This window comes from Oncorhynchus mykiss, chromosome 21, assembly GCF_013265735.2.
Source record: "Oncorhynchus mykiss isolate Arlee chromosome 21, USDA_OmykA_1.1, whole genome shotgun sequence".
NCBI classification, from domain to species: Eukaryota; Metazoa; Chordata; class Actinopteri; order Salmoniformes; family Salmonidae; genus Oncorhynchus; species Oncorhynchus mykiss.
This window is the reverse complement of record NC_048585.1, coordinates 8,819,100-8,844,561: the sequence shown is the minus strand read 5'-3', so window position 1 is coordinate 8,844,561 and position 25,462 is coordinate 8,819,100. Positions and strand designations below refer to the sequence as shown.

Here is a 25,462-nt window from a genome sequence, read left to right as displayed (position 1 = left end):
CTCCTGCTCCTCCTTGCACAAAGGCGGAGGTAGTGGTCCTGCTGCTGGGGTGTTGCCCTCCTACGGCCTCCTCCACGTCTCCTGATGTACTGGCCTGTCTCCTGGTAGCGCCTCCATGCTCTGGACACTACGCTGACAGACACTGCAAACCTTCTTGCCACAGCTCGCATTGATGTGCCATCCTGGATGAGCTGCACTAACTGAGACACTTGTGTGGGTTGTAGACTCCGTCTCATGCTACCACTAGAGTGAAAGCACCGCCAGCATTCAAAAGTGACCAAAACATCAGCAAGGAAGCATAGGAACTGAGAAGTGGTCTGTGGTCACCACCTGCAGAACCACTCCTTTATTGGGGGTGTCTTGCTAATTGCCTATAATTTCCACCTGTTGTCTATTCCATTTGCACAACAGAATGTGAAATGTATTGTCAATCAGTGTTGCTTCCTAAGTGGACAGTTTGATTTCACAGAAGTGTGATTGACTTGGAGTTACATTGTGTTGTTTAAGTGTTCCCTTTATTTTTTGGAGCAGTGTAGTAATGTAGAACAGAGATAACTATGACTAGTATATAGTAATGTAGAACAGAGATGACTATGACTAGTATGTAGTAATGTAGAACAGAGATGACTAGTATTTAATAATGTAGAACAGAGATGACTAGTATATAGTAATGTAGAACAGAGATGACTATGACTAGTATGTAGTAATGTAGAACAGAGATGACTAGTATTTAATAATGTAGAACAGAGATGACTAGTATATAGTAATGTAGAACAGAGATGACTATGACTAGTATATAATAATGTAGAACAGAGATGACTAGTATATAGTAATGTAGAACAGAGATGACTAGTATATAGTAATGTAGAACAGAGATGACTAGTATATAGTAATGTAGAACAGAGATGACTAGTATATAGTAATGTAGAACAGAGATGACTAGTATATAATAATGTAGAACAGAGATGACTATGACTAGTATATAGTAATGTAGAACAGAGATGACTAGTATATAATAATGTAGAACAGAGATGACTAGTATATAGTAATGTAGAACAGAGATGACTATGACTAGTATATAGTAATGTAGAACAGAGATGACTAGTATATAGTAATGTAGAACAGAGATGACTATGACTAGTATATAGTAATGTAGAACAGAGATGACTAGTATATAATAATGTAGAACAGAGATGACTAGTATATAATAATGTAGAACAGAGATGACTAGTATATAGTAATGTAGAACAGAGATGACTAGTATATAGTAATGTAGAACAGAGATGACTAGTATATAGTAATGTAGAACAGAGATGACTAGTATATAGTAATGTAGAACAGAGATGACTAGTATATAGTAATGTAGAACAGAGATGACTAGTATATAGTAACGTAGAACAGAGATGACTAGTATATAATCATGTAGAACAGAGATGACTATGACTAGTATATAGTAATGTAGAACAGAGATGACTAGTATATAGTAAAGTAGAACAGAGATGAACAGAGATGACTAGTATATAGTAATGTAGAACAGAGATGACTAGTATATAGTAATGTAGAACAGAGATGACTAGTATATAATAATGTAGAACAGAGATGACTAGTATATAGTAATGTAGAACAGAGATGACTATGACTAGTATATAGTAATGTAGAACAGAGATGACTAGTATATAGTAATGTAGAACAGAGATGACTATTATATAATCATGTAGAACAGAGATGACTAGTATATAGTAAAGTAGAACAGAGATGAACAGAGATGACTAGTATATAGTAATGTAGAACAGAGATGACTAGTATATAGTAATGTAGAACAGAGATGACTAGTATATAGTAATGTAGAACAGAGATGACTAGTATATAGTAATGTAGAACAGAGATGACTAGTATATAGTAATGTAGAACAGAGATGACTAGTATATAATAATGTAGAACAGAGATGACTAGTATATAATAATGTAGAACAGAGATGACTATGACTAGTATATAATAATGTAGAACAGAGATGACTATGACTAGTATATAATAATGTAGAACAGAGATGACTAGTATATAATAATGTAGAACAGAGATGACTATGACTAGTATATAGTAATGTAGAACAGAGATGACTATGACTAGTATATAATAATGTAGAACAGAGATGACTATGACTAGTATATAATAATGTAGAACAGAGATGACTAGTATATAGTAATGTAGAACAGAGATGACTATGACTAGTATGTAGTAATGTAGAACAGAGATGACTAGTATTTAATAATGTAGAACAGAGATGACTAGTATTTAATAATGTAGAACAGAGATGACTAGTATATAGTAATGTAGAACAGAGATGACTAGTATATAATAATGTAGAACAGAGATGACTAGTATATAGTAATGTAGAACAGAGATGACTAGTATATAGTAAAGTAGAACAGAGATGAACAGAGATGACTAGTATATAGTAATGTAGAACAGAGGTGACTAGTATATAGTAATGTAGAACAGAGATGACTAGTATATAGTAATGTAGAACAGAGATGACTAGTATATAGTAATGTAGAACAGAGATGACTAGTATATAGTAATGTAGAACAGAGATGACTAGTATATAGTAAAGTAGAACAGAGATGAACAGAGATGACTAGTATATAGTAATGTAGAACAGAGGTGACTAGTATATAGTAATGTAGAACAGAGATGACTAGTATATAGTAATGTAGAACAGAGATGACTAGTATATAGTAATGTAGAACAGAGATGACTAGTATATAATAATGTGGAACAGAGATGACTAGTATATAATAATGTAGAACAGAGATGACTAGTATATAGTAAAGTAGAACAGAGATGAACAGAGATGACTAGTATATAGTAATGTAGAACAGAGATGACTAGTATATAGTAATGTAGAACAGAGATGACTAGTATATAGTAATGTAGAACAGAGATGACTAGTATATAGTAATGTAGAACAGAGATGACTAGTATATAGTAATGTAGAACAGAGATGACTAGTATATAATAATGTAGAACAGAGATGACTATGACTAGTATATAATAATGTAGAACAGAGATGACTATGACTAGTATAAAATAATGTAGAACAGAGATGACTAGTATATAATAATGTAGAACAGAGATGACTATGACTAGTATATAGTAATGTAGAACAGAGATGACTATGACTAGTATATAATAATGTAGAACAGAGATGACTATGACTAGTATATAATAATGTAGAACAGAGATGACTAGTATATAGTAATGTAGAACAGAGATGACTATGACTAGTATATAGTAATGTAGAACAGAGATGACTAGTATATAGTAATGTAGAACAGAGATGACTAGTATATAATAATGTAGAACAGAGATGACTAGTATATAATAATGTAGAACAGAGATGACTAGTATATAGTAATGTAGAACAGAGATGACTAGTATATAGTAATGTAGAACAGAGATGACTATGACTAGTATATAATAATGTAGAACAGAGATGACTAGTATATAGTAATGTAGAACAGAGATGACTAGTATATAATGATGTAGAACAGAGATGACTAGTATATAATAATGTAGAACAGAGATGACTAGTATATAGTAATGTAGAACAGAGATGACTAGTATATAGTAATGTAGAACAGAGATGACTAGTATATAATAATGTAGAACAGAGATGACTAGTATATAGTAATGTAGAACAGAGATGACTAGTATATAGTAATGTAGAACAGAGATGAACAGAGATGACTAGTATATAGTAATGTAGAACAGAGGTGACTAGTATATAGTAATGTAGAACAGAGATGACTAGTATATAGTAATGTAGAACAGAGATGACTAGTATATAGTAATGTAGAACAGAGATGACTAGTATATAGTAATGTAGAACAGAGATGACTAGTATATAGTAATGTAGAACAGAGATGACTAGTATATAATCATGTAGAACAGAGATGACTAGTATATAGTAATGTAGAACAGAGATGACTAGTATATAGTAATGTAGAACAGAGATGACTAGTATATAGTAATGTAGAACAGAGATGACTAGTATATAATAATGTAGAACAGAGATGACTAGTATATAGTAAAGTAGAACAGAGATGAACAGAGATGACTAGTATATAGTAATGTAGAACAGAGATGACTAGTATATAGTAATGTAGAACAGAGATGACTAGTATATAGTAATGTAGAACAGAGATGACTATGACTAGTATATAATAATGTAGAACAGAGATGACTATGACTAGTATATAATAATGTAGAACAGAGATGACTATGACTAGTATATAGTAATGTAGAACAGAGATGACTATGACTAGTATATAATAATGTAGAACAGAGATGACTATGACTAGTATATAATAATGTAGAACAGAGATGACTATGACTAGTATATAGTAATGTAGAACAGATGACTAGTATATAGTAATGTAGAACAGAGATGACTAGTATATAGTAATGTAGAACAGAGATGACTAGTATATAATAATGTAGAACAGAGATGACTAGTATATAATAATGTAGAACAGAGATGACTAGTATATAGTAATGTAGAACAGAGATGACTAGTATATAGTAATGTAGAACAGAGATGACTATGACTAGTATATAATAATGTAGAACAGAGATGACTAGTATATAGTAATGTAGAACAGAGATGACTAGTATATAATGATGTAGAACAGAGATGACTAGTATATAATAATGTAGAACAGAGATGACTAGTATATAGTAATGTAGAACAGAGATGACTAGTATATAGTAATGTAGAACAGAGATGACTAGTATATAATAATGTAGAACAGAGATGACTAGTATATAGTAATGTAGAACAGAGATGACTAGTATATAGTAATGTAGAACAGAGATGAACAGAGATGACTAGTATATAGTAATGTAGAACAGAGGTGACTAGTATATAGTAATGTAGAACAGAGATGACTAGTATATAGTAATGTAGAACAGAGATGACTAGTATATAGTAATGTAGAACAGAGATGACTAGTATATAGTAATGTAGAACAGAGATGACTAGTATATAGTAATGTAGAACAGAGATGACTAGCATATAATCATGTAGAACAGAGATGACTAGTATATAGTAATGTAGAACAGAGATGACTAGTATATAGTAATGTAGAACAGAGATGACTAGTATATAGTAATGTAGAACAGAGATGACTAGTATATAATAATGTAGAACAGAGATGACTAGTATATAGTAAAGTAGAACAGAGATGAACAGAGATGACTAGTATATAGTAATGTAGAACAGAGATGACTAGTATATAGTAATGTAGAACAGAGATGACTAGTATATAGTAATGTAGAACAGAGATGACTATGACTAGTATATAATAATGTAGAACAGAGATGACTATGACTAGTATATAATAATGTAGAACAGAGATGACTATGACTAGTATATAGTAATGTAGAACAGAGATGACTATGACTAGTATATAATAATGTAGAACAGAGATGACTATGACTAGTATATAATAATGTAGAACAGAGATGACTATGACTAGTATATAGTAATGTAGAACAGATGACTAGTATATAGTAATGTAGAACAGAGATGACTAGTATATAGTAATGTAGAACAGAGATGACTAGTATATAATAATGTAGAACAGAGATGACTAGTATATAGTAATGTAGAACAGAGATGACTAGTATATAATAATGTAGAACAGAGATGACTAGTATATAGTAATGTAGAACAGAGATGACTAGTATATAGTAATGTAGAACAGAGATGACTAGTATATAGTAATGTAGAACAGAGATGACTAGTATATAGTAATGTAGAACAGAGATGACTAGTATATAGTAATGTAGAACAGAGATGACTAGTATATAATCATGTAGAACAGAGATGACTAGTATATAGTAATGTAGAACAGAGATGACTATGACTAGTATATAATAATGTAGAACAGAGATGACTATGACTAGTATATAGTAATGTAGAACAGAGATGACTATGACTAGTATATAATAATGTAGAACAGAGATGACTATGACTAGTATATAATAATGTAGAACAGAGATGACTATGACTAGTATATAGTAATGTAGAACAGATGACTAGTATATAGTAATGTAGAACAGAGATGACTAGTATATAGTAATGTAGAACAGAGATGACTATGACTAGTATATAATAATGTAGAACAGAGATGACTATGACTAGTATATAATAATGTAGAACAGAGATGACTAGTATATAATAATGTAGAACAGAGATGACTAGTATATAGTAATGTAGAACAGAGATGACTAGTATATAATAATGTAGAACAGAGATGACTAGTATATAGTAATGTAGAACAGAGATGACTAGTATATAGTAATGTAGAACAGAGATGACTAGTATATAGTAATGTAGAACAGAGATGACTAGTATATAGTAATGTAGAACAGAGATGACTAGTATATAATAATGTAGAACAGAGATGACTAGTATATAGTAATGTAGAACAGAGATGACTATGACTAGTATATAATAATGTAGAACAGAGATGACTAGTATATAGTAATGTAGAACAGAGATGACTAGTATATAATAATGTAGAACAGAGATGACTAGTATATAGTAATGTAGAACAGAGATGACTAGTATATAGTAATGTAGAACAGAGATGACTATGACTAGTATATAGTAATGTAGAACAGAGATGACTAGTATATAATAATGTAGAACAGAGATGACTAGTATATAGTAATGTAGAACAGAGATGACTATGACTAGTATATAGTAATGTAGAACAGAGATGACTAGTATATAATAATGCAGAACAGAGATGACTAGTATATAGTAATGTAGAACAGAGATGACTAGTATATAATAATGTAGAACAGAGATGACTAGTATATAGTAATGTAGAACAGAGATGACTAGTATATAATCATGTAGAACAGAGATGACTAGTATATAGTAATGTAGAACAGAGATGACTATGACTAGTATATAATAATGTAGAACAGAGATGACTATGGCTAGTATATAGTAATGTAGAACAGAGATGACTAGTATATAGTAATGTAGAACAGAGATGACTATGACTAGTATATAATAATGTAGAACAGAGATGACTATGGCTAGTATATAGTAATGTAGAACAGAGATGACTATGGCTAGTATATAGTAATGTAGAACAGAGATGACTAGTATATAATAATGTAGAACAGAGATGACTAGTATATAGTAATGTAGAACAGAGATGACTATGACTAGTATATAATAATGTAGAACAGAGATGACTATGACTAGTATATAGTAATGTAGAACAGATGACTAGTATATAGTAATGTAGAACAGAGATGACTATGACTAGTATATAATAATGTAGAACAGAGATGACTATGACTAGTATATAGTAATGTAGAACAGATGACTAGTATATAGTAATGTAGAACAGAGATGACTAGTATATAATAATGTAGAACAGAGATGACTAGTATATAATAATGTAGAACAGAGATGACTAGTATATAGTAATGTAGAACAGAGATGACTAGTATATAGTAATGTAGAACAGATGACTAGTATATAGTAATGTAGAACAGAGATGACTATGACTAGTATATAATAATGTAGAACAGAGATGACTAGTATATAGTAATGTAGAACAGAGATGACTAGTATATAGTAATGTAGAACAGAGATGACTAGTATATAATAATGTAGAACAGAGATGACTATGACTAGTATATAGTAATGTAGAACAGAGATGACTAGTATATAGTAATGTAGAACAGAGATGACTAGTATATATTAATGTAGAACAGAGATGACTAGTATATAGTAATGTAGAACAGAGATGACTATGGCTAGTATATAGTAATGTAGAACAGAGATGACTAGTATATAATATTGTAGAACAGAGATGACTAGTATATAATAATGTAGAACCGAGATGACTAGTATATAGTAATGTAGAACAGAGATGACTAGTATATAGTAATGTAGAACAGAGATGACTATGACTAGTATATAATAATGTAGAACCGAGATGACTAGTATATAGTAATGTAGAACCGAGATGACTGGTATATAGTAATGTAGAACAGAGATGACTAGTATATAATAATGTAGAACAGAGATGACTAGTATATAATAATGTAGAACAGAGATGACTAGTATATAGTAATGTAGAACAGAGATGACTAGTATATAGTAATGTAGAACAGAGATGACTAGTATATAGTAATGTAGAACAGAGATGACTAGTATATAATAATGTAGAACAGAGATGACTAGTATATAGTAATGTAGAACAGAGATGACTAGTATATAGTAATGTAGAACAGAGATGACTATGACTAGTATATAGTAATGTAGAACAGAGATGACTAGTATATAATAATGTAGAACAGAGATGACTAGTATATAATAATGTAGAACAGAGATGACTAGTATATAGTAATGTAGAACAGAGATGACTAGTATATAGTAATGTAGAACAGAGATGACTAGTATATAGTAATGTAGAACAGAGATGACTAGTATATAATAATGTAGAACAGAGATGACTAGTATATAGTCATGTAGAACAGAGATGACTAGTATATAGTAATGTAGAACAGAGATGACTATGACTAGTATATAGTAATGTAGAACAGAGATGACTAGTATATAGTAATGTAGAACAGAGATGACTAGTATATAGTAATGTAGAACAGAGATGACTAGTATATAGTAATGTAGAACAGAGATGACTAGTATATAGTAATGTAGTACAGAGATGACTAGTATATAGTAATGTAGAACAGAGATGACTAGTATATAATAATGTAGAACAGAGATGACTAGTATATAGTAATGTAGAACAGAGATGACTAGTATATAGTAATGTAGAACAGAGATGACTAGTATATAGTAATGTAGAACAGAGATGACTAGCATATAGTAATGTAGAACAGAGATGACTATGACTAGTATATAGTAATGTAGAACAGAGATGACTAGTATATAGTAATGTAGAACAGAGATGACTAGTATATAATAATGTAGAACAGAGATGACTAGTATATAGTAATGTAGAACAGAGATGACCATGACTAGTATATAGTAATGTAGAACAGAGATGACTATGACTAGTATATAATAATGTAGAACCGAGATGACTATGACTAGTATATAATAATGTAGAACAGAGATGACTAGTATATAGTAATGTAGAACAGAGATGACTAGCATATAATAATGTAGAACCGAGATGACTAGTATATAATAATGTAGAACAGAGATGACTAGTATATAATAATGTAGAACAGAGATGACTAGTATATAGTAATGTAGAACCGAGATGACTAGTATATAATAATGTAGAACAGAGATGACTAGTATACAATAATGTAGAACAGAGATGACTAGTATATAGTAATGTAGAACAGAGATGACTAGTATATAGTAATGTAGAACAGAGATGACTAGTATATAATAATGTAGAACAGGGATGACTAGTATATAGTAATGTAGAACAGAGATGACTAGTATATAGTAATGTAGAACAGAGATGACTAGTATATAGTAATGTAGAACAGAGATGACTAGTATATATTAATGTAGAACAGAGATGACTAGTATATAGTAATGTAGAACAGAGATGACTAGTATATAGTAATGTAGAACAGAGATGACTAGTATATAGTAATGTAGAACAGAGATTACTAGTATATAGTAATGTAGAACAGAGATAATTAGTATATAGTAATGTAGAACAGAGATGACTAGTTTAATAGTAATGTAGAACAGAGATGACTAGTATATAGTAATGTAGAACAGAGATGACTATGACTAGTATATAGTAATGTAGAACAGAGATGACTAGTATATAGTAATGTAGAACAGAGATGACTAGTATATAGTAATGTAGAACAGAGATGACTAGTATATAGTAATGTAGAACAGAGATGACTATGACTAGTATATAGTAATGTAGAACAGAGATGACTAGAATATAGTAATGTAGAACAGAGATGACTAGTATATAGTAATGTAGAACAGAGATGACTAGTATATAGTAATGTAGAACAGAGATGGCTAGTATATAGTAATGTAGAACAGAGATGACTAGTATATAATAATGTAGAACAGAGATGACTAGTATATAGTAATGTAGAACAGAGATGACTAGTATATAGTAATGTAGAACAGAGATGACTATGACTAGTATATAGTAATGTAGAACAGAGATGACTAGTATATAGTAATGTAGAACAGAGATGACTAGTATATAGTAATGTAGAACAGAGATGACTAGTATATAGTAATGTAGAACAGAGATGACTAGTATATAGTAATGTAGAACAGAGATGACTAGTATATAGTAATGTAGAACAGAGATGACTATGACTAGTATATAGTAATGTAGAACAGAGATGACTAGTATATAATAATGTAGAACAGAGATGACTAGTATATAGTAATGTAGAACAGAGATGGCTAGTATATAGTAATGTAGAACAGAGATGACTATGACTAGTATATAGTAATGTAGAACAGAGATGACTAGTATATAGTAATGTATAACAGAGATGACTAGCATATAATAATGTAGAACCGAGATGACTAGTATATAATAATGTAGAACAGAGATGACTAGTATATAATTATGTAGAACCGAGATGACTAGTATATAGTAATGTAGAACAGAGATGACTATGACTAGTATATAATAATGTAGAACAGAGATGACTAGTATATAGTAATGTAGAACAGAGATGACTATGACTAGTATATAGTAATGTAGAACAGAGATGACTAGTATATAGTAATGTAGAACAGAGATGGCTAGTATATAGTAATGTAGAACAGAGATGACTATGACTAGTATATAGTAATGTAGAACAGAGATGACTAGTATATAGTAATGTATAACAGAGATGACTAGCATATAATAATGTAGAACCGAGATGACTAGTATATAATAATGTAGAACACAGATGACTAGTATATAATAATGTAGAACCGAGATGACTAGTATATAGTAATGTAGAACAGAGATGACTAGTATATAGTAATGTAGAACAGAGATGACTAGTATATAGTAATGTAGAACAGAGATGACTAGTATATAGTAATGTAGAACAGAGATGACTAGTATATAGTAATGTAGAACAGAGATGACTAGTATATAGTAATGTAGAACAGAGATGACCATGACTAGTATATAGTAATGTAGAACAGAGATGACTATGACTAGTATATAATAATGTAGAACCGAGATGACTATGACTAGTATATAATAATGTAGAACAGAGATGACTAGTATATAGTAATGTAGAACAGAGATGACTAGCATATAATAATGTAGAACCGAGATGACTAGTATATAATAATGTAGAACAGAGATGACTAGTATATAATAATGTAGAACAGAGATGACTAGTATATAGTAATGTAGAACCGAGATGACTAGTATATAATAATGTAGAACAGAGATGACTAGTATACAATAATGTAGAACAGAGATGACTAGTATATAGTAATGTAGAACAGAGATGACTAGTATATAGTAATGTAGAACAGAGATGACTAGTATATAATAATGTAGAACAGGGATGACTAGTATATAGTAATGTAGAACAGAGATGACTAGTATATAGTAATGTAGAACAGAGATGACTAGTATATAGTAATGTAGAACAGAGATGACTAGTATATATTAATGTAGAACAGAGATGACTAGTATATAGTAATGTAGAACAGAGATGACTAGTATATAGTAATGTAGAACAGAGATGACTAGTATATAGTAATGTAGAACAGAGATTACTAGTATATAGTAATGTAGAACAGAGATAATTAGTATATAGTAATGTAGAACAGAGATGACTAGTTTAATAGTAATGTAGAACAGAGATGACTAGTATATAGTAATGTAGAACAGAGATGACTATGACTAGTATATAGTAATGTAGAACAGAGATGACTAGTATATAGTAATGTAGAACAGAGATGACTAGTATATAGTAATGTAGAACAGAGATGACTAGTATATAGTAATGTAGAACAGAGATGACTATGACTAGTATATAGTAATGTAGAACAGAGATGACTAGAATATAGTAATGTAGAACAGAGATGACTAGTATATAGTAATGTAGAACAGAGATGACTAGTATATAGTAATGTAGAACAGAGATGGCTAGTATATAGTAATGTAGAACAGAGATGACTAGTATATAATAATGTAGAACAGAGATGACTAGTATATAGTAATGTAGAACAGAGATGACTAGTATATAGTAATGTAGAACAGAGATGACTATGACTAGTATATAGTAATGTAGAACAGAGATGACTAGTATATAGTAATGTAGAACAGAGATGACTAGTATATAGTAATGTAGAACAGAGATGACTAGTATATAGTAATGTAGAACAGAGATGACTAGTATATAGTAATGTAGAACAGAGATGACTAGTATATAGTAATGTAGAACAGAGATGACTATGACTAGTATATAGTAATGTAGAACAGAGATGACTAGTATATAATAATGTAGAACAGAGATGACTAGTATATAGTAATGTAGAACAGAGATGGCTAGTATATAGTAATGTAGAACAGAGATGACTATGACTAGTATATAGTAATGTAGAACAGAGATGACTAGTATATAGTAATGTATAACAGAGATGACTAGCATATAATAATGTAGAACCGAGATGACTAGTATATAATAATGTAGAACAGAGATGACTAGTATATAATTATGTAGAACCGAGATGACTAGTATATAGTAATGTAGAACAGAGATGACTATGACTAGTATATAATAATGTAGAACAGAGATGACTAGTATATAGTAATGTAGAACAGAGATGACTATGACTAGTATATAGTAATGTAGAACAGAGATGACTAGTATATAGTAATGTAGAACAGAGATGGCTAGTATATAGTAATGTAGAACAGAGATGACTATGACTAGTATATAGTAATGTAGAACAGAGATGACTAGTATATAGTAATGTATAACAGAGATGACTAGCATATAATAATGTAGAACCGAGATGACTAGTATATAATAATGTAGAACACAGATGACTAGTATATAATAATGTAGAACCGAGATGACTAGTATATAGTAATGTAGAACAGAGATGACTAGTATATAGTAATGTAGAACAGAGATGACTAGTATATAGTAATGTAGAACAGAGATGACTAGTATATAGTAATGTAGAACAGAGATGACTAGTATATAGTAATGTAGAACAGAGATGACTAGTATATAGTAATGTAGAACAGAGATGACCATGACTAGTATATAGTAATGTAGAACAGAGATGACTATGACTAGTATATAATAATGTAGAACCGAGATGACTATGACTAGTATATAATAATGTAGAACAGAGATGACTAGTATATAGTAATGTAGAACAGAGATGACTAGCATATAATAATGTAGAACCGAGATGACTAGTATATAGTAATGTAGAACAGAGATGACTAGTATATAGTAATGTAGAACAGAGATGACTAGTATATAGTAATGTAGAACAGAGATGACCATGACTAGTATATAGTAATGTAGAACAGAGATGACTATGACTAGTACATAGTAATGTAGAACAGAGATGACTATGGCTAGTATATAGTAATGTAGAACAGAGATGACTAGTATATAGTAATGTAGAACAGAGATGACTAGTATATAGTAATGTAGAACAGAGATGACTATGGCTAGTATATAATAATGTAGAACAGAGATGACTATGACTAGTATATAATAATGTAGAACAGAGATGACTAGTATATAGTAATGTAGAACAGAGATGACTATGGCTAGTATATAGTAATGTAGAACAGAGATGACTAGTATATAGTAATGTAGAACAGAGATGACTATGACTAGTATATAGTAATGTAGAACAGAGATGACTAGTATATAGTAATGTAGAACAGAGATTACTAGTATATAGTAATGTAGAACAGAGATGACTAGTATATAGTAATGTAGAACAGAGATGACTAGTATATAGTAATGTAGAACAGAGATGACTAGTATATAGTAATGTAGAACCGAGATGACTATGACTAGTATATAGTAATGTAGAACAGAGATGACTAGTATATAGTAATGTAGAACAGAGATTACTAGTATATAGTAATGTAGAACAGAGATGACTAGTATATAGTAATGTAGAACAGAGATGACTAGTATATAGTAATGTAGAACAGAGATGACTAGTATATAGTAATGTAGAACAGAGATGACTATGACTAGTATATAGTAATGTAGAACAGAGATGACTAGTATATAGTAATGTAGAACCGAGATGACTAGTATATAATAATGTAGAACAGAGATGACTAGTATATAGTAATGTAGAACAGAGATGACTATGACTAGTATATAGTAATGTAGAACAGAGATGACTATGACTAGTATATAGTAATGTAGAACAGAGATGACTAGTACATAGTAATGTAGAACAGAGATGACTAGTATATAGTAATGTAGAACAGAGATGACTAGTATATAGTAATGTAGAACAGAGATGACTAGTATTTAATAATGTAGAACAGAGATGACTAGTATATAGTAATGTAGAACAGAGATGACTAGTACTTAATAATGTAGAACAGAGATGACTAGTATATAATAATGTAGAACCGAGATGACTATGGCTAGTATATAGTAATGTAGAACAGAGATGACTATGACTAGTATATAGTAATGTAGAACAGAGATGACTAGTATATAGTAATGTAGAACAGAGATGACTAGTATATAATAATGTAGAACAGAGATGACTAGTATATAGTAATGTAGAACAGAGATGACTATGGCTAGTATATAGTAATGTAGAACAGAGATGACTAGTATATAGTAATGTAGAACAGAGATGACTATGACTAGTATATAGTAATGTAGAACAGAGATGACTAGTATATAGTAATGTAGAACAGAGATGACTAGTATATAGTAATGTAGAACAGAGATGACTAGTATATAATAATGTAGAACAGAGATGACTAGTATATAGTAATGTAGAACAGAGATGACTAGTACTTAATAATGTAGAACAGAGATGACTAGTATATAATAATGTAGAACCGAGATGACTATGGCTAGTATATAGTAATGTAGAACAGAGATGACTATGACTAGTATATAGTAATGTAGAACAGAGATGACTATGACTAGTATATAGTAATGTAGAACAGAGATGACTAGTATATAGTAATGTAGAACAGAGATGACTAGTATATAGTAATGTAGAACAGAGATGACTATGACTAGTATATAGTAATGTAGAACAGAGATGACTATGACTAGTATATAATAATGTAGAACAGAGATGACTAGTATATAGTAATGTAGAACAGAGATGACTAGTATATAGTAATGTAGAACAGAGATGACTAGTATATAATAATGTAGAACAGAGATGACTAGTATATAATAATGCAGAACAGAGATGACTAGTATATAATAATGCAGAACAGAGATGACTAGTATATAGTAATGTAGAACAGAGATGGCTAGTATATAGTAATGTAGAACAGAGATGACTAGTATATAATAATGTAGAACAGAGATGACTAGTATATAATTATGTAGAACCGAGATGACTAGTATATAGTAATGTAGAACAGAGATGACTATGACTAGTATATAATAATGTAGAACAGAGATGACTAGTATATAGTAATGTAGAACAGAGATGACTAGTATATAGTAATGTAGAACAGAGATTACTAGTATATAATAATGTAGAACAGAGATGACTAGTATATAGTAATGTAGAACAGAGATGACTAGTATATAGTAATGTAGAACAGAGATGACTAGTATATAGTAATGTAGAACAGAGATGACTAGTATATAGTAATGTAGAACAGAGATGACTAGTATATAGTAATGTAGTACAGAGATGACTAGTATATAGTAATGTAGAACAGAGATGACTAGTATATAATAATGTAGAACAGAGATGACTAGTATATAGTAATGTAGAACAGAGATGACTAGTATATAGTAATGTAGTACAGAGATGACTAGTATATAGTAATGTAGAACAGAGATGACTAGCATATAGTAATGTAGAACAGAGATGACTATGACTAGTATATAGTAATGTAGAACAGAGATGACTAGTATATAGTAATGTAGAACAGAGATGACTAGTATATAATAATGTAGAACAGAGATGACTAGTATATAGTAATGTAGAACAGAGATGACCATGACTAGTATATAGTAATGTAGAACAGAGATGACTATGACTAGTATATAATAATGTAGAACCGAGATGACTATGACTAGTATATAATAATGTAGAACAGAGATGACTAGTATATAGTAATGTAGAACAGAGATGACTAGCATATAATAATGTAGAACCGAGATGACTAGTATATAATAATGTAGAACAGAGATGACTAGTATATAATAATGTAGAACAGAGATGACTAGTATATAGTAATGTAGAACCGAGATGACTAGTATATAATAATGTAGAACAGAGATGACTAGTATACAATAATGTAGAACAGAGATGACTAGTATATAGTAATGTAGAACAGAGATGACTAGTATATAGTAATGTAGAACAGAGATGACTAGTATATAATAATGTAGAACAGAGATGACTAGTATATAGTAATGTAGAACAGAGATGACTAGTATATAGTAATGTAGAACAGAGATGACTAGTATATAGTAATGTAGAACAGAGATGACTAGTATATATTAATGTAGAACAGAGATGACTAGTATATAGTAATGTAGAACAGAGATGACTAGTATATAGTAATGTAGAACAGAGATGACTAGTATATAGTAATGTAGAACAGAGATGACTATGACTAGTATATAGTAATGTAGAACAGAGATGACTATGACTAGTATATAATAATGTAGAACAGAGATGACTAGTATATAGTAATGTAGAACAGAGATGACTAGTATATAGTAATGTAGAACAGAGATGACTAGTATATAGTAATGTAGAACAGAGATGACTAGTATATAGTAATGTAGAACAGAGATGACTATGACTAGTATATAGTAATGTAGAACAGAGATGACTATGACTAGTATATAATAATGTAGAACAGAGATGACTAGTATATAGTAATGTAGAACAGAGATGACTAGTATATAGTAATGTAGAACAGAGATGACTAGTATATAATAATGTAGAACAGAGATGACTAGTATATAATAATGCAGAACAGAGATGACTAGTATATAATAATGCAGAACAGAGATGACTAGTATATAGTAATGTAGAACAGAGATGGCTAGTATATAGTAATGTAGAACAGAGATGACTAGTATATAATAATGTAGAACAGAGATGACTAGTATATAATTATGTAGAACCGAGATGACTAGTATATAGTAATGTAGAACAGAGATGACTATGACTAGTATATAATAATGTAGAACAGAGATGACTAGTATATAGTAATGTAGAACAGAGATGACTAGTATATAGTAATGTAGAACAGAGATTACTAGTATATAATAATGTAGAACAGAGATGACTAGTATATAGTAATGTAGAACAGAGATGACTAGTATATAGTAATGTAGAACAGAGATGACTAGTATATAGTAATGTAGAACAGAGATGACTAGTATATAGTAATGTAGAACAGAGATGACTAGTATATAGTAATGTAGTACAGAGATGACTAGTATATAGTAATGTAGAACAGAGATGACTAGTATATAATAATGTAGAACAGAGATGACTAGTATATAGTAATGTAGAACAGAGATGACTAGTATATAGTAATGTAGTACAGAGATGACTAGTATATAGTAATGTAGAACAGAGATGACCATGACTAGTATATAGTAATGTAGAACAGAGATGACTAGTATATAGTAATGTAGAACAGAGATGACTAGTATATAGTAATGTAGAACAGAGATGACTAGCATATAGTAATGTAGAACAGAGATGACTATGACTAGTATATAGTAATGTAGAACAGAGATGACTAGTATATAGTAATGTAGAACAGAGATGACTAGTATATAATAATGTAGAACAGAGATGACTAGTATATAGTAATGTAGAACAGAGATGACCATGACTAGTATATAGTAATGTAGAACAGAGATGACTATGACTAGTATATAATAATGTAGAACCGAGATGACTATGACTAGTATATAATAATGTAGAACAGAGATGACTAGTATATAGTAATGTAGAACAGAGATGACTAGCATATAATAATGTAGAACCGAGATGACTAGTATATAATAATGTAGAACAGAGATGACTAGTATATAATAATGTAGAACAGAGATGACTAGTATACAATAATGTAGAACAGAGATGACTAGTATATAGTAATGTAGAACAGAGATGACTAGTATATAGTAATGTAGAACAGAGATGACTAGTATATAATAATGTAGAACAGAGATGACTAGTATATAGTAATGTAGAACAGAGATGACTAGTATATAGTAATGTAGAACAGAGATGACTAGTATATAGTAATGTAGAACAGAGATGACTAGTATATATTAATGTAGAACAGAGATGACTAGTATATAGTAATGTAGAACAGAGATGACTAGTATATAGTAATGTAGAACAGAGATGACTAGTATATAGTAATGTAGAACAGAGATTACTAGTATATAGTAATGTAGAACAGAGATAATTAGTATATAGTAATGTAGAACAGAGATGACTAGTTTAATAGTAATGTAGAACAGAGATGACTAGTATATAGTAATGTAGAACAGAGATGACTATGACTAGTATATAGTAATGTAGAACAGAGATGACTAGTATATAGTAATGTAGAACAGAGATGACTAGTATATAGTAATGTAGAACAGAGATGACTAGTATATAGTAATGTAGAACAGAGATGACTATGACTAGTATATAGTAATGTAGAACAGAGATGACTAGTATATAGTAATGTAGAACAGAGATGACTAGTATATAGTAATGTAGAACAGAGATGACTAGTATATAGTAATGTAGAACAGAGATGGCTAGTATATAGTAATGTAGAACAGAGATGACTAGTATATAGTAATGTAGAACAGAGATGACTAGTATATAGTAATGTAGAACAGAGATGACTAGTATATAGTAATGTAGAACAGAGATGACTAGTATATAATAATGTAGAACAGAGATGACTAGTATATAGTAATGTAGAACAGAGATGACTAGTATATAGTAATGTAGAACAGAGATGACTATGACTAGTATATAGTAATGTAGAACAGAGATGACTAGTATATAGTAATGTAGAACAGAGATGACTAGTATATAGTAATGTAGAACAGAGATGACTATGACTAGTATATAGTAATGTAGAACAGAGATGACTAGTATATAGTAATGTAGAACAGAGATGACTAGTATATAGTAATGTAGAACCGAGATGACTAGTATATAATAATGTAGAACAGAGATGACTAGTATATAGTAATGTAGAACAGAGATGACTATGACTAGTATATAGTAATGTAGAACAGAGATGACTAGTATATAGTAATGTAGAACAGAGATGACTAGTATATAGTAATGTAGAACAGAGATGACTATGACTAGTATATAGTAATGTAGAACAGAGATGACTAGTATATAGTAATGTAGAACAGAGATGACTAGTATATAGTAATGTAGAACAGAGATGACTAGTATATAGTAATGTAGAACAGAGATGACTAGTATATAGTAATGTAGAACAGAGATGACTAGTATATAATAATGTAGAACAGAGATGACTAGTATATAGTAATGTAGAACAGAGATGACTATGACTAGTATATAGTAATGTAGAACAGAGATGACTATGACTAGTATATAGTAATGTAGAACAGAGATGACTAGTATATAGTAATGTAGAACAGAGATGACTAGTATATAATAATGTAGAACAGAGATGACTAGTATATAGTAATGTAGAACAGAGATGACTATGGCTAGTATATAGTAATGTAGAACAGAGATGACTAGTATATAGTAATGTAGAACAGAGATGACTAGTATATAGTAATGTAGAACAGAGATGACTAGTATATAATAATGTAGAACCGAGATGACTATGGCTAGTATATAGTAATGTAGAACAGAGATGACTAGTATATAGTAATGTAGAACAGAGATGACTATGACTAGTATATAGTAATGTAGAACAGAGATGACTAGTATATAGTAATGTAGAACAGAGATGACTAGTATATAGTAATGTAGAACAGAGATGACTATGACTAGTATATAGTAATGTAGAACAGAGATGACTATGACTAGTATATAATAATGTAGAACAGAGATGACTAGTATATAGTAATGTAGAACAGAGATGACTATGACTAGTATATAATAATGTAGAACAGAGATGACTAGTATATAGTAATGTAGAACAGAGATGACTAGTATATAGTAATGTAGAACAGAGATGACTATTATATAGTAATGTAGAACAGAGATGACTAGTATATAATAATGTAGAACAGAGATGACTAGTATATAATAATGCAGAACAGAGATGACTATGACTAGTATATAATAATGTAGAACAGAGATGACTAGTATATAGTAATGTAGAACAGAGATGACTAGTATATAATAATGTAGAACAGAGATGACTAGTATATAATAATGCAGAACAGAGATGACTATGACTAGTATATAATAATGTAGAACAGATATGACTAGTATATAGTAATGTAGAACAGAGATGACTATGGCTAGTATATAGTAATGTAGAACAGAGATGACTAGTATATAGTAATGTAGAACAGAGATGACTATGGCTAGTATATAATTATGTAGAACAGAGATGACTAGTATATAGTAATGTAGAACAGAGATGACTAGTATATAGTAATGTAGAACAGAGATGACTAGTATATAGTAATGTAGAACAGAGATGACTAGTATATAGTAATGTAGAACAGAGATGACTAGTATATAGTAATGTAGAACAGAGATGACTATGACTAGTATATAATAATGTAGAACAGAGATGACTATGGCTAGTATATAGTAATGTAGAACAGAGATGACTAGTATATAGTAATGTAGAACAGAGATGACTATGACTAGTATATAATAATGTAGAACAGAGATGACTATGACTAGTATATAATAATGTAGAACAGAGATGAACAGAGATGACTAGTATATAATAATGTAGAACAGAGATGAACAGAGATGACTAGTATATAATAATGTAGAACAGAGATGACTAGTATATAGTAATGTAGAACAGAGATGACTAGTATATAGTAATGTAGAACAGAGATGACTAGTATATAGTAATGTAGAACAGAGATGACTAGTATATAATAATGTAGAACAGAGATGACTAGTATATAGTAATGTAGAACAGAGATGACTATGACTAGTATATAGTAATGTAGAACAGAGATGACTAGTATATAATAATGTAGAACAGAGATGACTATGACTAGTATATAGTAATGTAGAACAGAGATGACTATGACTAGTATATAATAATGTAGAACAGAGATGACTAGTATATAGTAATGTAGAACAGAGATGACTATGACTAGTATATAGTCATGTAGAACAGAGATGACTATGACTAGTATATAGTAATGTAGAACAGAGATGGCTAGTATATAGTAATGTAGAACAGAGATGACTAGTATATAGTAATGTAGAACAGAGATGACTAGTATATAGTAATGTAGAACAGAGATGACTAGTATATAATAATGTAGAACAGAGATGACTAGTATATAGTAATGTAGAACAGAGATGGCTAGTATATAGTAATGTAGAACAGAGATGGCTAGTATATAGTAATGTAGAACAGAGATGACTAGTATATAGTAATGTAGAACAGAGATGACTAGTATATAGTCATGTAGAACAGAGATGGCTAGTATATAGTAATGTAGAACAGAGATGACTAGTATATAGTAATGTAGAACAGAGATGGCTAGTATATAGTAATGTAGAACAGAGATGACTAGTATATAGTAATGTAGAACAGAGATGACTAGTATATAGTAATGTAGAACAGAGATGACTAGTATATAGTAATGTAGAACAGAGATGACTATGACTAGTATATAATAATGTAGAACAGAGATGACTATGACTAGTATATAATAATGTAGAACAGAGATGACTAGTATATAGTAATGTAGAACAGAGATGACTAGTATATAGTAATGTAGAACAGAGATGACTAGTATATAGTAATGTAGAACAGAGATGACTATGACTAGTATATAATAATGTAGAACAGAGATGACTAGTATATAGTAATGTAGAACAGAGATGACTAGTATATAGTAATGTAGAACAGAGATGACTATGACTAGTATATAATAATGTAGAACAGAGATGACTAGTATATAGTCATGTAGAACAGAGATGACTAGTATATAGTAATGTAGAACAGAGATGACTAGTATATAGTAATGTAGAACAGAGATGACTATGACTAGTATATAGTAATGTAGAACAGAGATGACTAGTATATAGTAATGTAGAACAGAGATGACTAGTATATAGTCATGTAGAACAGAGATGACTAGTATATAATAATGTAGAACAGAGATGACTATGACTAGTATATAGTCATGTAGAACAGAGATGACTCGTATATAGTAATGTAGAACAGAGATGACTAGTATATAGTAATGTAGAACAGAGATGACTAGTATATAGTAATGTAGAACAGAGATGACTAGTATATAGTAATGTAGAACAGAGGTGACTGTATTATTGACTGTATGTTTGTTTATTCCATGTGTAACTCTGTGTTGTTGTCTGTGTTGAACTGCTTTGCTTTATCTTGGCCAGGTCGCAGTTGTAAATGAGAACTTGTTCTCAACTGACCTACCTGGTTAAATAAAGGTGTTCTCAACTGGCCTAACTGGTTAAATAAAGGTGTTCTCAACTGACCTACCTGGTTAAATAAAGGTGTTCTCAACTGGCCTACCTGGTTAAATAAAGGTGTTCTCAACTGGCCTACCTGGTTAAATAAAGGTGTTCTCAACTGGCCTACCTGGTTAAATAAAGGTGTTCTCAACTGGCCTACCTGGTTAAATAAAGGTGTTCTCAACTGACCTACCTGGTTAAATAAAGGTGAAATAAAAATAATATTTAAAAATAAAAAAAGGTCACCCTTGTGTTATGGCGAGCCTAAATAAGTTCAGGAGTAAAAACGTGCTTAAAAAGTCACACAATAAGTTGCATAAGTGCAATAATAATGTTTAACGTGATTTTTGTATGACTACCTTATCTCTGTACCCCACACGTAAAATGATCTGTCGAGCAGTGAAGTTCAAACACAGATTCAACAACAAAGACCAGAGAGGTTTTCCAATGCCTCGCAAAGAAGGGCACCCATTGGATGATGGGTAAAAATGTTTTTAAAAAGCAGCCTTTGAGCATGGTGAAGTGATATAGAATGTTGTTATCAATGAAGTTATTCATTACACTTTGGATGGTGTATCAATACACCCAGTCACTACAAAGATACAGGCTTCCTTCCTAACTCAGTTGCCGGAGAGGAAGGAAACTGCTCATGGATTTTTATTATTTTCACATTATGGGGTATTGTGTGTCGATGGGTGAGACAACAAATCAATTGAATAAATGTTGAATTCAGTCTGTAACACAACAACATGGGGAATAAGTCAAGGGGTATGAATACTTTCTGAAGGCACTGTATATTTTTACAAAACTAAACTGTCTCTTGATAACATTCACCTGCTATACTTCCCAGGATACAAAACCCTACCAGCCCAGCCTTGGGCCAGGTGTGGATGTACGTGCCAGGTGTTTGCATGTATGTAAATAGCTTTCTCTTGTTCATTCTTCTTTTCCAAGGACAATTCTAATGACAAGTGAGAAAAGTAGACCGCCCCATAATAACCCCGGCATGTCATTATTACATGGTAATAACGTCTCCTCGTTCACAGTGTTATCAAACAGTGTGTGAGTTTGTGACAGTGTTTTACTGTGACTAAATTATGATGTATCTCTTTATTTACATTCATATCTCTCGACAACCCCCCGACTAGGACTAGACTATATAACACAGTTTCCTTCTGGTCCAATATAAATGATAGGTCTACTAGGATTACGTTGTAAGATCACTCACATTACATGTCTAGGCCTAATGGTTTTTACAAGAGCAATAGGTTGCTATAATTATTTCAATTGATTACTTAGCACTTTTGATATAAACCGGTAGCGTCGATGTTGAACATTTCCCCTCTAACTTCTAGACTGTCACTTTGCTTAGGATGGGTAACTAGTCTACTAACCTTCCTAATCACCAACAAGGTTCTACCTAGGTGACATCAAATGCGGAGTCGGGCCGATTCGGTCGAACATTAGGACAGATCTCCAATTCTTATTTCTAGTAAAAGTCGCCTGGTACAGTTTCGTACATTATGTTACTTTCTGCTCTCCCGGTTCAACTCACATGGGAAACTCCGTAATTTACAAGGCCCGGTTGCGATATACTCGCTTCGTCATTTATAGAAATTTCGGGGAAACTTACCGTTAGAGAAGTCGCTGTCAGAAAGCGCCGTTTAACATCACCGACATCTGTTATCAAGTTAAAGTTGTTGTAAACTCGGTTTAATGAAGAGTAAAAGAGAAGAAAACTACAAAAATCTATGAGATGAAAAAGATTCGCTGGTTAGTGAACTTCAACCATTGAGGATGAGGTCATTGAGATAAAAATAAAAGGTTGGCGTCATTTGAAACCAACTCCTAATGAACAGGCGGCCTTAAAGGCACAAAACCATCTATAAAACCCCCATCTCACTGCTGACTTTATAGAGTTAATAACTTATTACCGAGTTGGGTAGCCAGTGTCATATCTACTCACATAGAAAACCCATAAGTTATTACGCATTTTATAACTTTGAGGACGTTTGAATGAGGGGGCGGGGCGCCGAAGCACCAGTAGTCTAATGAGCTGCAAACAAACTGTGACTGTGATTGGACTGGAGCCAAGTTCCTCCTGCTGGCTAGATGCCCTTTAACCCTTCATATGACTAGAGCCAAGTTAGTTCTGCTGGCTAGATGCTCTTCATATGACTAGAGCCAAGTTAGTCCTGCTGGCTAGATGCTCTTCATATGACTAGAGCCAAGTTAGTCCTGCTGGCTAAATGCCCTTTAACTCTTCATATGACTAGAGCCAAGTTAGTCCTGCTGGCTAGATGCTCTTTATATGACTAGAGCCAAGTTAGTCCTGCTGGCTAGATGCTCTTCATATGACTAGAGCCAAGATAGTCCTGCTGGCTAGATGCCCTTCATATGACTAGAGCCAAGTTAGTCCTGCTGGCTAGATGCTCTTCATATGACTAGAGCCAAGTTAGTTCTGCTGGCTAGATGCTCTTCATATGACTAGAGCCAAGTTAGTCCTGCTGGCTAGATGCTCTTCATATGACTAGAGCCAAGTTAGTCCTGCTGGCTAAATGCCCTTTA

General features: G+C 31.3%; 1 protein-coding gene across 1 annotated transcript in view; it reads right to left on the bottom strand.

Moving 5' to 3' along the window:
- The window catches only part of LOC118942857 (dual specificity protein phosphatase 16-like), a 78,763-nt gene extending 53,810 nt beyond the window's left edge, over positions 1-24,953 (bottom strand). The window contains exon 1 of the mRNA XM_036956772.1: positions 24,528-24,953. The gene's annotated coding sequence lies outside the window, so the exon portion shown is untranslated. The remainder of the gene's footprint in view (positions 1-24,527) is intronic.
- Between the last annotated feature and the right edge of the window lie 509 nt (positions 24,954-25,462).